Genomic DNA, 12,520 nt, shown 5'->3' with positions numbered 1-12,520 from the left:
TTGAATGCAACGTGGACATAGATGATTATATTAAACAGGGGAAGAGTCGGTCATATTTTTATTTAACTAGTCGCTAACCCGTGCGATGCACGGGAAATGTATTGAGTACAATATATAATTTAATCTTTGTTTATTTTACTACAACACCAAAATTGAATTTGTAAAATAAAATCATATAGCTAAAACATTTGTTAACAACTATACGTTTCAGACATTTATTAAACTATATTATTATTATTATTATCAACTTAACAGTATTTTAATATATGATACCAACATACCTCAAGAAAATGTTCAACACTGAAAACAATTTCGAAAACAAACTCAACTAAAAAGTTTGATGAATAAATATATTACAATCTATAATATAAGCCAAGAAATAAACTTTGAAACCAATATGAACAAAATCCACGTCAAACAAAACTATTTCGATCATTAAGAATATGACTCACTAAAGTCATGAAAAACACAGGATTCATTACAAAAAAAAAAAAAAAAAAAACATCTTTAGTCTTTATAGATTTTGCCTAAGTACCTAGATACGATGACACATACTCACACAAAAATCATTAAAGAAAGAATCAAAGAACATACACAACATGTACATACGCTATGAAAGTAAAAATAAGAAAAACAAAAGAGATGTAAACACGAACAATTAAAGAAAAAATATAGGAAAAAAAGGTTAGGAATAGAAATATAAGATAAAGATGGGTTATCCTCAAAAAGAATAATCCATGGATATTCATTGAAATCTTCTAGATAATTTCTGATAATAGAAAAAATAAAACCCAAAAGTTATGATGTTAAAACTTCCAAAAGGCCAAAAAAAAAAAAAAATCAGAAGATTCAAAGCTTCAAAAGTATTGAAATAAAACAATATATATATAATTACGCAATAGAGAAATACAATAGAAAGAAGGGAATCTATGATTATAGCTTTTCTACCATTGAAATTGGCCAGACAATTAAATGTATTGCAAAAAATGAACTTAAAAATTCATATGTAAACCAAACAATTAGAAGATTTTGAGCCAAGAATTTATTAAAACAAAACAAAAAATTATGTGACTACACAATGGAGAAATATAACAAACAAAAAAATGTCTACACAACATAGAAATATTAGAGAAATATGAGTTACCTTTTAAATGTTAAAATTCAATATATTAAAACTTTTAAAAGGTTAAAAACATTTGAAGATTTAATTAAAAGATTCAGGCCCAGAAATTAAATAAACAAAACAACAATTGACAAACTTATAAGAAAAAGCAACAAATCTATAATTTTTATTGAACAAATCAAATAACCCTAACTTTGATGCATTGACCGAAGAAGGAGAGGAGTCCAATACATAAGTGGAATATGTGAATTGTGAAGCATGAGCCGCCCTCAAAAAAAATCTTGAAGAAAAATAAGTTTTAAGGAGAAAATTGTGTTGCGGCAAAAGAAGATAATAGCAGATCTAATCATAAAATCTAAAATAAAAATAATAAAAAAATAGTGGTGACCAACGGCCATACATATAAATATAAGATATTGACCAACCTTTATAAAAAGATGTTAGTTTCAATATTCACTTTGTGGTGAGGGTCCTCAAACATCATCTTCTTTGCGAATAGTTTTTGGGGCTTAGGTTTTCTACGCAAGCAATTCTTAAATACGAGAGAGTAGAGGCGGTGGGAGAGTGTCCTTATTTGGCTAGAAGTCTAATTTGCATTGGAAAAAGAAAACAGTGATGAGGTGGAAAATTTAATTTAATTTAAATATTGTGCTGGCGTGGAAAATTGTGGGAGCTTCAAAAGCTTCGGTTATATATATATATATATATATATATATATATATATAGATTAGGAGGTTGAATTATGATACTGATATACTGAGTTAAGAAAAATTCAAACCACATAATTATATACATTTACATGTGTATGCATTAATAAAAAAAGAATATTAGATTAAGTCATAAGTTATTAATGGAACCTCTATTTGGAACCTATTGAAAGCTATCCTCAATAAGTGGATTGATCACGTTTACCGCGAAACTAACAAATGTGCTGACGCATTGGCAAGACTTGGATTAGGAATTATCTCTTCTTTTGTAATATTTTTGGAACCACGACCTATGGTGAAAAAAATGGTAAATTTTGATAAAGCCAGTATATTATGTAACAGACTCATTAATTCCTAATTTATGCATATCCTCTATTTATCCTCCAAAAAAAAAAAAAATTTAAGAGAACTTATTTTTATAAATTATTCATAAGGACACAAAAAGTAAAAAAATTACAACTTATTTGTCACACTTATAAACCAACTAACTCTCAAGAATTAACCACATTACACTTCTTCCAAATCTCTCCCGAACTTCCTGTAAGCACATGAATGGCTCCCATCCTTTTCATCGATTGACCAAACTCCATGAAAAATTCTTGAGAGTCAAGCAGCTCATCGACAGTATTGGTAGCTTCATTGTTGGTTAAAAGTGCAGCATCAGATTGGAAAAGACCTTGATCCAGCTTCAAGTTTTGATGTAGTTGTTGTCAAAGGATAGGGGGCTTCTAGGATCCATTGGCACGATAGTTATGTTGTTTGAGAGGCTTTTGCATTGGGTTTTCAAGAAAGTAGCATAGGTAGAGTTTAGAGAAGGATCTGCATCACTTTTTCCTACGAAATTGTATAGCCTTTGGCTGAAGAATTTGCAATGCCCAACACAAATTGTATGTCCACCTAACCAAAACTAATTTGTTAATCACTTGGACACAACTCAGGATATCATTTTGAAAGAAATAGATTGTTACTACTTAAGACTAGCAATAGGGCTTAGATTTTTACATCAAAATACTTTGATTTAGTGAAACAACTTTATCATATTACAAACTTATATAAAGCTTTTTCCCCCATATAGAATCTTTACCCGATAAAACAACAAGATCATGAACTGTGAGACTTTTGTTGGCAAAAGACTGTTTTAGGCTGCTGAAATTGAAGGATGGTGATGGGATGTTGTTGAGGGCATCTGAAATACGCGATATGCTTCCATCCCTCCTACCGGTAAGTACTTCCCAGATTGGCCTCTGAAACTGCAATCATTTCCACAAGCATTTGATTACATAATGCTAAATTCAAGATGTTGATGAAAAAAAAGGGGGAAAGAGAAAGAGCATGAGGTATTGCATTTTGCTTGCAGAATTGATTTATAGGAACAGTAAAGGTAGTGTTATTTTGGTAATGGTGTGTGTATTTATACTTGAAAGAGTAACATAAACCAAGTGAAGGTGTAGAACTAGGAAAGGAGATAGTTTCATCGTTCAGATTAAAATTTTACGAATCTAAAAGTAGATCTAGTGTCAAGATAAAAACCTGGGAAGGATTTTACCTAGCTATCCTCAAGGTAAATCAAATCCACTATAAGAGAATTGAACTTTTTACAAAAGATTTAACCCTAAATCTAATGTTACCTCATGTAGTAACTTATTGACACGATCACGTGCAAACTCTGAATCCATGGACTCATTCTCTTCTTAGATTTATAGCAACACAAGCACACCCTTGCTTGTGATTTTGAAACTCCACTAAAAGGTTTTAGAACATTCTTTCTTGTTGATCTTAATGCAGCAACTAGTTCAACCAATCCTTGATTGTAGTTTAAGCTCCGGTAGAATCTTGTGTATGTTAGGTTCTAAAGACTTAGGTTTTTATGTATTTAGAACTCTAATGTGTATTGTTGGCAAACCATGATCAAAACAATATGTTCAGAAGTGTTTAATCTTGCTCAAAGTTGTATCTTTTATGTAAAGTTGGAATCGAGCTAATGCAGAAGTTATTGTGCATTTCGGCCTGGCTCTATCGATCGAAACTTAGGCTCGATCGATCAAATCTCGGGCAGAATGCGCTTTTCTGTAGATTTCCAACTCAGCCCTAGTTTGTTGAAAACGTTTAAGGTTTTCTAATTTGTCCTAAGTATAAAAGGCAAACCCAGCCACGTTTTAGTGTTGCTCATATTGCTGTTTGTGTAAATCTCTTGTGAGATTTAGAGGAGCTTTCCTTTATACAAACTTAGGGTTTTCAAGGAGGAGATTTTATCTACACCTTGATGATCAACTCAGTTGTTGTCATTGAAGCTTAAAGAAACACAAGCAGGTGTGCTTGTATCTGGTGGTGAATCCAAGAAAGAAGGAGTCTGTGGATTCGGAGCTTGCACGTGGTCATGTCAGTAAGTTCTACTGGTGGGTAGCAATAAGAAGTCGAGCATGGGGGCTTGTAAGTCTTATTGTATGAACTTCGATTCTTTCAAGATAGTGGATTCAAGTTTACCTTGAGGATAGATAGGTCAAATCCTCCCCAGGTTTTTACCAGTTTGGTTTCCTGAGTGATCATATCTTTGTATTATTTATCTTTCCGCTGCTTTACATGATATGATTGTTTTGATTGTGATAACCTAGTTTTGTTAAATTGGACTAAGTAAAAACTTGGCTTATTACCTAGGATAATCCAATTGTGTTTTTAAGGGGTCTAAAAACCATCAAGTGGTATCAGAGCGAGTTGCTCTCTTGTTGTTGATCTTTTGATCACTGAACTGATCCTTGACCCCTGTTGTCATGAAATACGGACACTCTCTTGTTATTCCTTCTCACTTTGATGAGAATAATTATGCTTATTGGAAAGTAAGGATGAAAGCATTCCTGAAATCGATTGATGAGAGAGTTTGGAACTCCGTTGAATACGGATGGGAGAAGCCCACTACTCCTTGAAAGTTCAAATAGTGTATAAAACACCCTTGAACGTTTAGACCCCCAATTACAAAATAACCAATTCAAGATTTAAGTCAAACAACTAGTGTGCGGAAAATGAATAAAAGCTATAAATAGAATTGGTAAACAATCTAAGCCAATTAAAATCACAATCCACAGCAGATAATAAAAGGCAAAGATAAAAGAGAAGGAAGATGCAAACTCAAGGACAACACACGATTTGTTATCGAAGAGGAAACCGAAACCCTCGGCGTAAAACCTCTCCGCCGCCCTCCAAGCGGTAAGTAATCCATTAGAAAATGCAGTTGGGATACATGAACAGCAATAGACCCTCCAAGCCTAATCTACCCAGTGTACCTAAGCCCTCCAAGCTTCTTGCTCCAACGAGGTTGCGCTGAATCTATTTCTTTTCTAGCTTCCCGGATTCCGCTACTTGACCATAGTATCAACCAATGTAGATTGGTTCCTTCCTAACTGCTTTCCAGAACTCCAAACAGCCCTCTCACAATAATAGATATGGTGAGAAAAGGTTTTGGTAAAGACCTCTCAAAGGTTTAACAATGGAGAGGAAGAGAGTTGAGGAATTTGAAGAGACTTTTATGTAAAGATTGTAGATGAATCAATCTTGTTTTACTCTAGGGTTTCTCTCTCAAAAATTCTCTCTGGAAGCTCTCTTTCTTTTGTGGGTATAAGGGGTATTTATACTAGGGTGAGAATGAAATGTGAAGAGTCAGGTTTTTCAAAACAGGGCTGGCTCGCGGCTTGGCCTCGCAGCTTGACTGAGTCGCGAGATCCAGCCGCTAGATAACAGAACGGCCAGTTGTCCTATTTTGTCCTGTAGTGCTCCAGCTAGCATGACGCTTCAACTTCTGGCATGCTTGGCATGTGTGCTGCTTTTGGCGGCTTAGAGCCGCGAGTCACCCGCAAGATCAAGTCACGAGTCTTTGTTTTCTTGCACACTCTTGAACAATTCAACACTCTATCTCACTCACTACTCTTACAACAAACCCACCTAAATACAGGGTTACTAAATGCTGAAATACAAGCAAATTTGGCACGGAATAAAGCCAACAAGATGGTTGATTAAATTCAACCTTACAATCTCCCCATTTGGCTATTCTGTGACAAAACCCTAAAACAGACTCTAGACTTAACATGTGAGTTGGGAACAGTTGAGCAAAACTCACTCACACCTAATTCTAAAAACTGTGAAGCTCTTGAATCATATGAACATGAAACTCCTGAAACACAACAATACACCATGATTATTGTATGCAAAAAAGCATGAAATGCATATGAAGCTGGCTATATGTGATCAAGCAAAGATGGAGTTAAGAAACAAACCATGACTTGATCAACAAAGCAATCACTACAAGGTAGTGACCACAATGCTCATTCACACTTAAAATGAACACTTGAACAAACAAGCTAACAAACTCAATGCAAGTCACTTGCATGCCCAACACTCAACTAATGCACAATACACTAAGTATGTGCATCTAGGAACAATCCTACAAGGGCACAAGAGTGACAGTACTAAACAAGAAAATGCATGACATTTAGTGAAAAGTACTGATTTAATCAAAATATAAAAGGCTGCATAAAGCATGGTACAGACCATAAAGCCTACATATAATGAAAACAAACCCTAAAACCTTACAAAAGCAACATGGGTACAAACTACATTATAAACTGAATAATCATCAACAGTATATATATATATATATATATATAAAGTAAACCAAGTTTCAAAACCATCCATGTGTTATGAGTTTTAACTAAACATAAACCAAAACCACAGTGTATCAAACCCATAGAAACAATAATTATCCAAAAACATAAAACTATAAATTAAAAGGTAAGACTAAAACAAAAGTATGTGTACTCCCCCTATTACTATGCACACTTCCCTTTGAACTTTTCTCCCCCTTACTGTATGCTCTCCCCCTTTTTGGCACGAATAGCTAAAGGCTGTCATCTAATTTTTGTTGAATAGCTTCTAGCTGATTCTCCATGGTCTCGAGTCGCATTTGAACATGGTTGTTGGTGGAGTAGAGAAGTGTCACCATTTCGTCAATGCGCTTCTGAATACTTTCAAGCAAACTACCCACTCTATTAGACTGTGCTTGTGGAATGCTAGTTTGTTGAATTGTAGGGATGACACGCGAAGTAGGTGTGGTATGTACATGTGTCTTTGACTCAGGAGCAGATGGAGTAACTGGAGAGATGTGTGCACTCTTTGGTGTTTTAGAGGAATGACTTTTACTAGCTTGTAGAGTGAACATGAAAATTGGACGCAGACGGGTCATCATTTTTCCATCTAAGGGAGGAACAATACCTTCACGAAGAATGATCTTCATGATGAGACTGCAGAATGGAATACATCCTCTAGCTGCAGATCGAGTCGCGGTCTTCCTTATGGTTTGAAAGATGTGGGCACAAATGTCAATGGGGGCTTTTGTAATAAGATCACAGAGGAATTGAGCTCTTCCAAGATTGATGAAAGGTGTGTTGGACAATGGGTAGAGATTGGAGAACATGATCAGCTTTAGTGTGGTCAGCTCAGGTGCAAACTTGGCAGTGCTTATGGATGTGCCTGTACTAGAGACTTCATGGTCAGGTCCAAGAACTTATAGAATTTCTTGAGTCTCTGGAGTTTGATCATCATACGGAGTTAGATCCACATTCGTAGGTCGAGTGATGCGGAGAATTTCGGCTATGGAGTTTGGGGTGATGATAAATTCCTTTCCTCTTACCCAGCAAATTAACTCAACTCCAAGATCACTTGAGTTAGAGTAGCATTCCTTAACCAGTTCATCCATTGGGTCGGCAAAATTTCCAAATAAGTTTGCCCAATCTCTTGGCTCAAAGATTCGAGGGATAAAAGTGGTCCTTAAGGTGTCAAACTCAACCACCCGTTCCATTATAGGAGATGCCCTATCAAAAATGTTTGAGTAGATGTGAGAGGTAAACGAGGTTCTAAATCTTTCCAAATTGGAGTCTTGAGATGATTGAGATGAGAGTCGAGTCCTTTTAGCAACTGGGGTTGATGGATCATTAGTAACAATGTCTTTGCCCTTAGAGGATCGACGAGACATCTGCAAGAGAATAGGCACACAGCAAAGAACCAAAAACAGCACCACAAAGAACAGATATCAACTTGATTAGATTTAGATATGAGTGTAAACCAGAGATGTCATACACGAATACAAACATAAGTCAGGTCAGTGCCAAACAAAACCATAAGCAACACTGAAGTGCAGAATGAGGCAGGTGCATCAAAATGGTGATAGTGCAAGAGAACACAGAGAAACCCAAATTTTTAAATAACTATCAATGAGATAGTCTACCATGAGCATGATATGCACAGATCAAGAACATTAGTGAAATAAGGATGGATAGCACAAATCAGACCACAGAAGATAGGAACAGACATAAAACATCAAAATGGAAGAACAGTGGAAACCACAGACACCCAAAATAAAGCACATTGCAGTGAGGCAAAGCAATCTGAAAATGGAATATTTTAAAGTAATACCCTCAAGACACAAGCACACACATGTTATGTCCACATAAAAACACAGTAATAAAAGATAAGCAATCCAATGCCTCAAACATACATAAATACTCACACAAACAATCGGAGTAAAACATAAAAAAAAAAAAATACCAAACCCATTTACCAAATGAGTATGAAAATCAACAACAGCCAAAGCACAGAACAAAGAATAGTACAATGTGACAAACAATATGAAAACGGATGAAATCAACATCAAACACAACCAACCATACCCAACAAACCAAGAGAAGAATGTTCGAATACAGTATCTACTCAAAAGGCAAGAAAATAATGCACAAAACATAGAAGATGAAGTGAGGAAGATAAGACCCATACCTTTTCTTGATGATTTTGAGAAGAAATGAAGCAACAATGGAGTTCGAAGTTGGTTACACGGAGTGTTTGGGAAGTTTCAGATAAAAGAGAAAATGAACAGTCACATAAAGTTCGAGGGAAAACTGAAAAAGATTTTAAAAACTACCCTCACTGTGCAAAACACGCATTTTTCGCGGCTGAGGTAAGTTGCCAAATAGTCGCCAGAAAAACCCACCAAAACACTTCAAGCCAAAAGTTTTGAAAAATTTTCTAAGTGTTTTTCGCGATTGGAAGTCTCACTCACAAGGGAGTCGCGAGATGAGCCGCGAAAATCTCTGTGTACCCCTCGCGACTGGACCTTCCACTCGCCAAAACTGACCCGAGAGCTCGCGACTGAGGCATGCGACTTGACTTACCCATGACTGAGTCGCCAAAACAGGGCAACATTGTTTTTGAAATTTTCAGTTTTTGAAGAACAAAATACTTTCCAAAAACACCTAAAACACTCAAAAAGCTTTTTGTGTTTGAATCAACAAAGATTGAGCATGTGAAAACACATTTTATCAAGTACAATCACACAAATGAATATGGCATTCATTGAACATGAACTTGTGTGTTGTGTGTGGGTATCAACAATGAGATAGTCCTTAGTTTAATGTGAAGTTCCAATGATCAATTCAACGATCAATTCAACCAAGACATACATAATTAGCACTAGATCATGTGACCATCTCAATTACAGAAGTATGCATATATGACCTCCCACAAGACTTGAATACAAACTTTGGAGCTTTACATTTGACTCCACTATCAATCAAAATATTTGATCTTTTTGATCCTTTTGAGACAATCACCTCACATTGTGAGAGTGATATTTGATATTTCACCTTGATGAGATAGTCTTTGGCCTTTTTGAATAATCATTCACTTTAATTTTTTTTTGTCACTTTCCCTTTTTTCTAGTCAAATACTAGTATGTGCGACAGGCTTTTGCAGCTCAATATCTCTTTTCATTTGGAGATTTACATTTGGTGAGCTCTTTATAGCAAAAACAAAAATAAAGAGTGGGAAGATATATAGACACAAGTCTATGCATGTCTCAAGATCAACATAACCATTCACTAATCATTCATGACAAGTTTGAAGATCTATTTACAATAGTCACATAGATTTCAAGATTTCTTCCACAATGATAAGAGTGCAAAGGAACAAGCTACGCTCATAAATGCACAAAACCATTAGCACAAAAGTACAAGGTAAAACAAGTTTTGAGACAAAACTCAACAATGTCGATCAAACTTTTTGATTTTCAACTTTTTATGTGGTTTTTTGGATTTTTTTTTACACATAAGAAGGAAAAGATTGATCAAAAACAACAAAAAAGAATAAACGATAGAATGCAAAAATAAACAAACACATTTCAACCAACCAAAAAAAACAAGCAACCAAACAAAGTCACAAAGCATAGGAAGTATTGATGCATGGACATGTTGTAATGCTTATACATGAGTACCCTTTTTCACCCACACGTCACTTGCGTTTGGGGTGATTTGCTTATAGGATTAGGTACGAGAGTTAGGGCTTTCAAACCTTCGTGTGAAGCTCTCCAAGCAGTTGATAAAAGCACCAATCATCTTCATCACGTCCATTATTCCGGTATCACCACTTTGATCTCTTGATGGTTCACTAGCCCAATTTCTCCTGTCATTTCTAGGTCCTCGTGACCTTGGAGTAGTTGCATTATTCATTGCTCTCAGCTTTTGACAATTTGGCCAAGTATGCCCTTAAAGTCTGCAATGATGACACACATAGTTTGATCTAGGACCTTTTTGTGATCGTGGGCGAGACTTGGCTCGAGATTCAGACCTGCCCATAGATTGATTACGAGGGTTGTTCACCATCCGTTGGTTCTCCACATTTCTCTTCTCCTCAATCTTGGACTTCTCAGCAATAGGGCCAACTTCAACTAACTCTTTGGCCTTTATAAACTTCACTTCTTTAGTGATATTGCCAGATGAGCTACTCCCTCCGATATATCCCAAGTCGGATTTGTCTGAAAAGCTCTTTTGTGATGAAATAACATCATTAAGCTTTTTGGTGGTGACCCTCTCTATCTTAGCATTTGCTTGCACAACCTCTAACTCAAGAAATCTCACTTTTGTGTAGGCTTCTAACAGCTCACCGTTCAGTGTTTCTATCTCACATTTGGCCTCCTTATAGCGAATTAGGAGACTTTTATAGTCCTCCTCCGCCTTTTTTATCTTTCTCACAACTGCCTTGGCCACCCTTGTGTACTTACCTAACTTCTCCAGGAGTGAATTATAATTCTCTTGAAGATTGGCTGTGTTATCATCTTCTTCACCATCTGATTCTTCAACAACTCCCAATGATTCTTCATCACTATGTTCTCCAAGTTCTCGTACAAGCAAATTCAACTCGTCTGTTGACTCAACATGGGCAATAGTCATAAAAGCTGAATAATTCCCTTCTCCGTCATAGCTTTCCTCAGAGTCTGAGTCGGATGAATCCGAGTCACTCAATGTCATGGCATACACTTTGCCTTTCGATTTCAAATAATTTGGACATTCTTTCTTAAAGTGTCCATGCCCGTTGCATTTAAAACAAGTGACACCTTGTGTAGATTGGGATTCTTTTCCATCTTTCTTTTTGAATTCCCTTTCTCCCTTCCTAAACTTTGGAATTTCCCTTTAGCACCAAATTTGCCATTATTCTTGAATTTCAAGGATTTTCGGAAATTTTTTACAAGGTATGCAACATCTTTGTCAACCACATCTTCATCTGATGAGTCATGGACTTCCACCTTCTCATTAATGGTCTTAAGAGCAAGAGATTTGCTCTTCCGTTGATTGGGCAGCGACATTTCATTAGTCTGAAGAGAACCAATCAGCTCTTGGACTTTGATGTCATCAAAGTCCTTACTTTCTTCAATTGCTGTCACTTTGGCGTGAAAACTTTCTGGCAATGATCAAAGGATCTTCCTTACAATTTTAGAATCTTCCATTTTCTCTCCCAAATTGAACTTGCTTACAATCACCTCATTCAGCTTGCTATAGAAAGAGTCAAAGGACTCATCCTCACTCATTTTTAGCTCCTCAAACCAAGTGGTCAGCATCTGCAGCTTGGTATCTTTCACTTTCTTCGTTCCTTCATAAGTGGTCTCCAATATCTCCCATGCTTCTTTGGCAACGGTAATGTGAGAAATCCTATGAAACTCATCTAGAGACACACCATAGAAAATTGCATTAAGTGCTTTACTGTTAGCATTAGATGCAGTAAGTGCTGCCTTATCCCATGTGGATTTGGCTTCCTCAAGCCTGGTCCAACCTATATCAATAGCATCCCAAACTGATTCATCAATGGAACATAGAAATGCTCTCATGCGAACCTTCCAAAAGGCATAATTACTACCATCAAAATATGAATGTGCATTTAGGGATTGAGACCGATCTATCTCAATAAGGAGTCAAGGATCACACTATGGTAATGAAACCACTAAAAGTGTACCCGCTCTGATACCAATTGAAAGTTCAAATAGTGTATAAAACACCCTTGAACGTTTAGACCCCCAATTACAAAATAACCAATTCAAGTTTTGAGTCAAACAACTAGTGTGCGGAAAATGAATAAAAACTATAAACAGAATTGGTAAACAATCTAAGCCAATTAAAATCACAATCCATAGCAGATAATAAAAGGCAAAGTTAAAAGGGAAGGAAGATGCAAACTTAAGGACAACACATGATGTGTTATCGAAGAGGAAACCGAAGCCCTCGGTGTAAAACCTCTCCGCCGCCCTCCAAGCGGTAAGTAATCCACTAGAAAATGTAGTTGGGATACATGAACAACAATAGACCCTCCAAGCCTAATCTACCTA

General features: G+C 36.2%; 1 pseudogene; it reads right to left on the bottom strand.

Moving 5' to 3' along the window:
- Nucleotides 1-2,321: 2,321 nt before the first annotated feature.
- LOC126704840 (peroxidase 3-like) lies at nt 2,322-7,291 on the bottom strand (annotated as a pseudogene).
- Between the last annotated feature and the right edge of the window lie 5,229 nt (nt 7,292-12,520).

The sequence above is a fragment of the Quercus robur genome, chromosome 11 (genome assembly GCF_932294415.1).
Source record: "Quercus robur chromosome 11, dhQueRobu3.1, whole genome shotgun sequence".
NCBI lineage: Eukaryota > Viridiplantae > Streptophyta > Magnoliopsida > Fagales > Fagaceae > Quercus > Quercus robur.
Note: the sequence above shows the minus strand (reverse complement) of the source record. Positions and strands in the feature narration are given on the sequence as shown.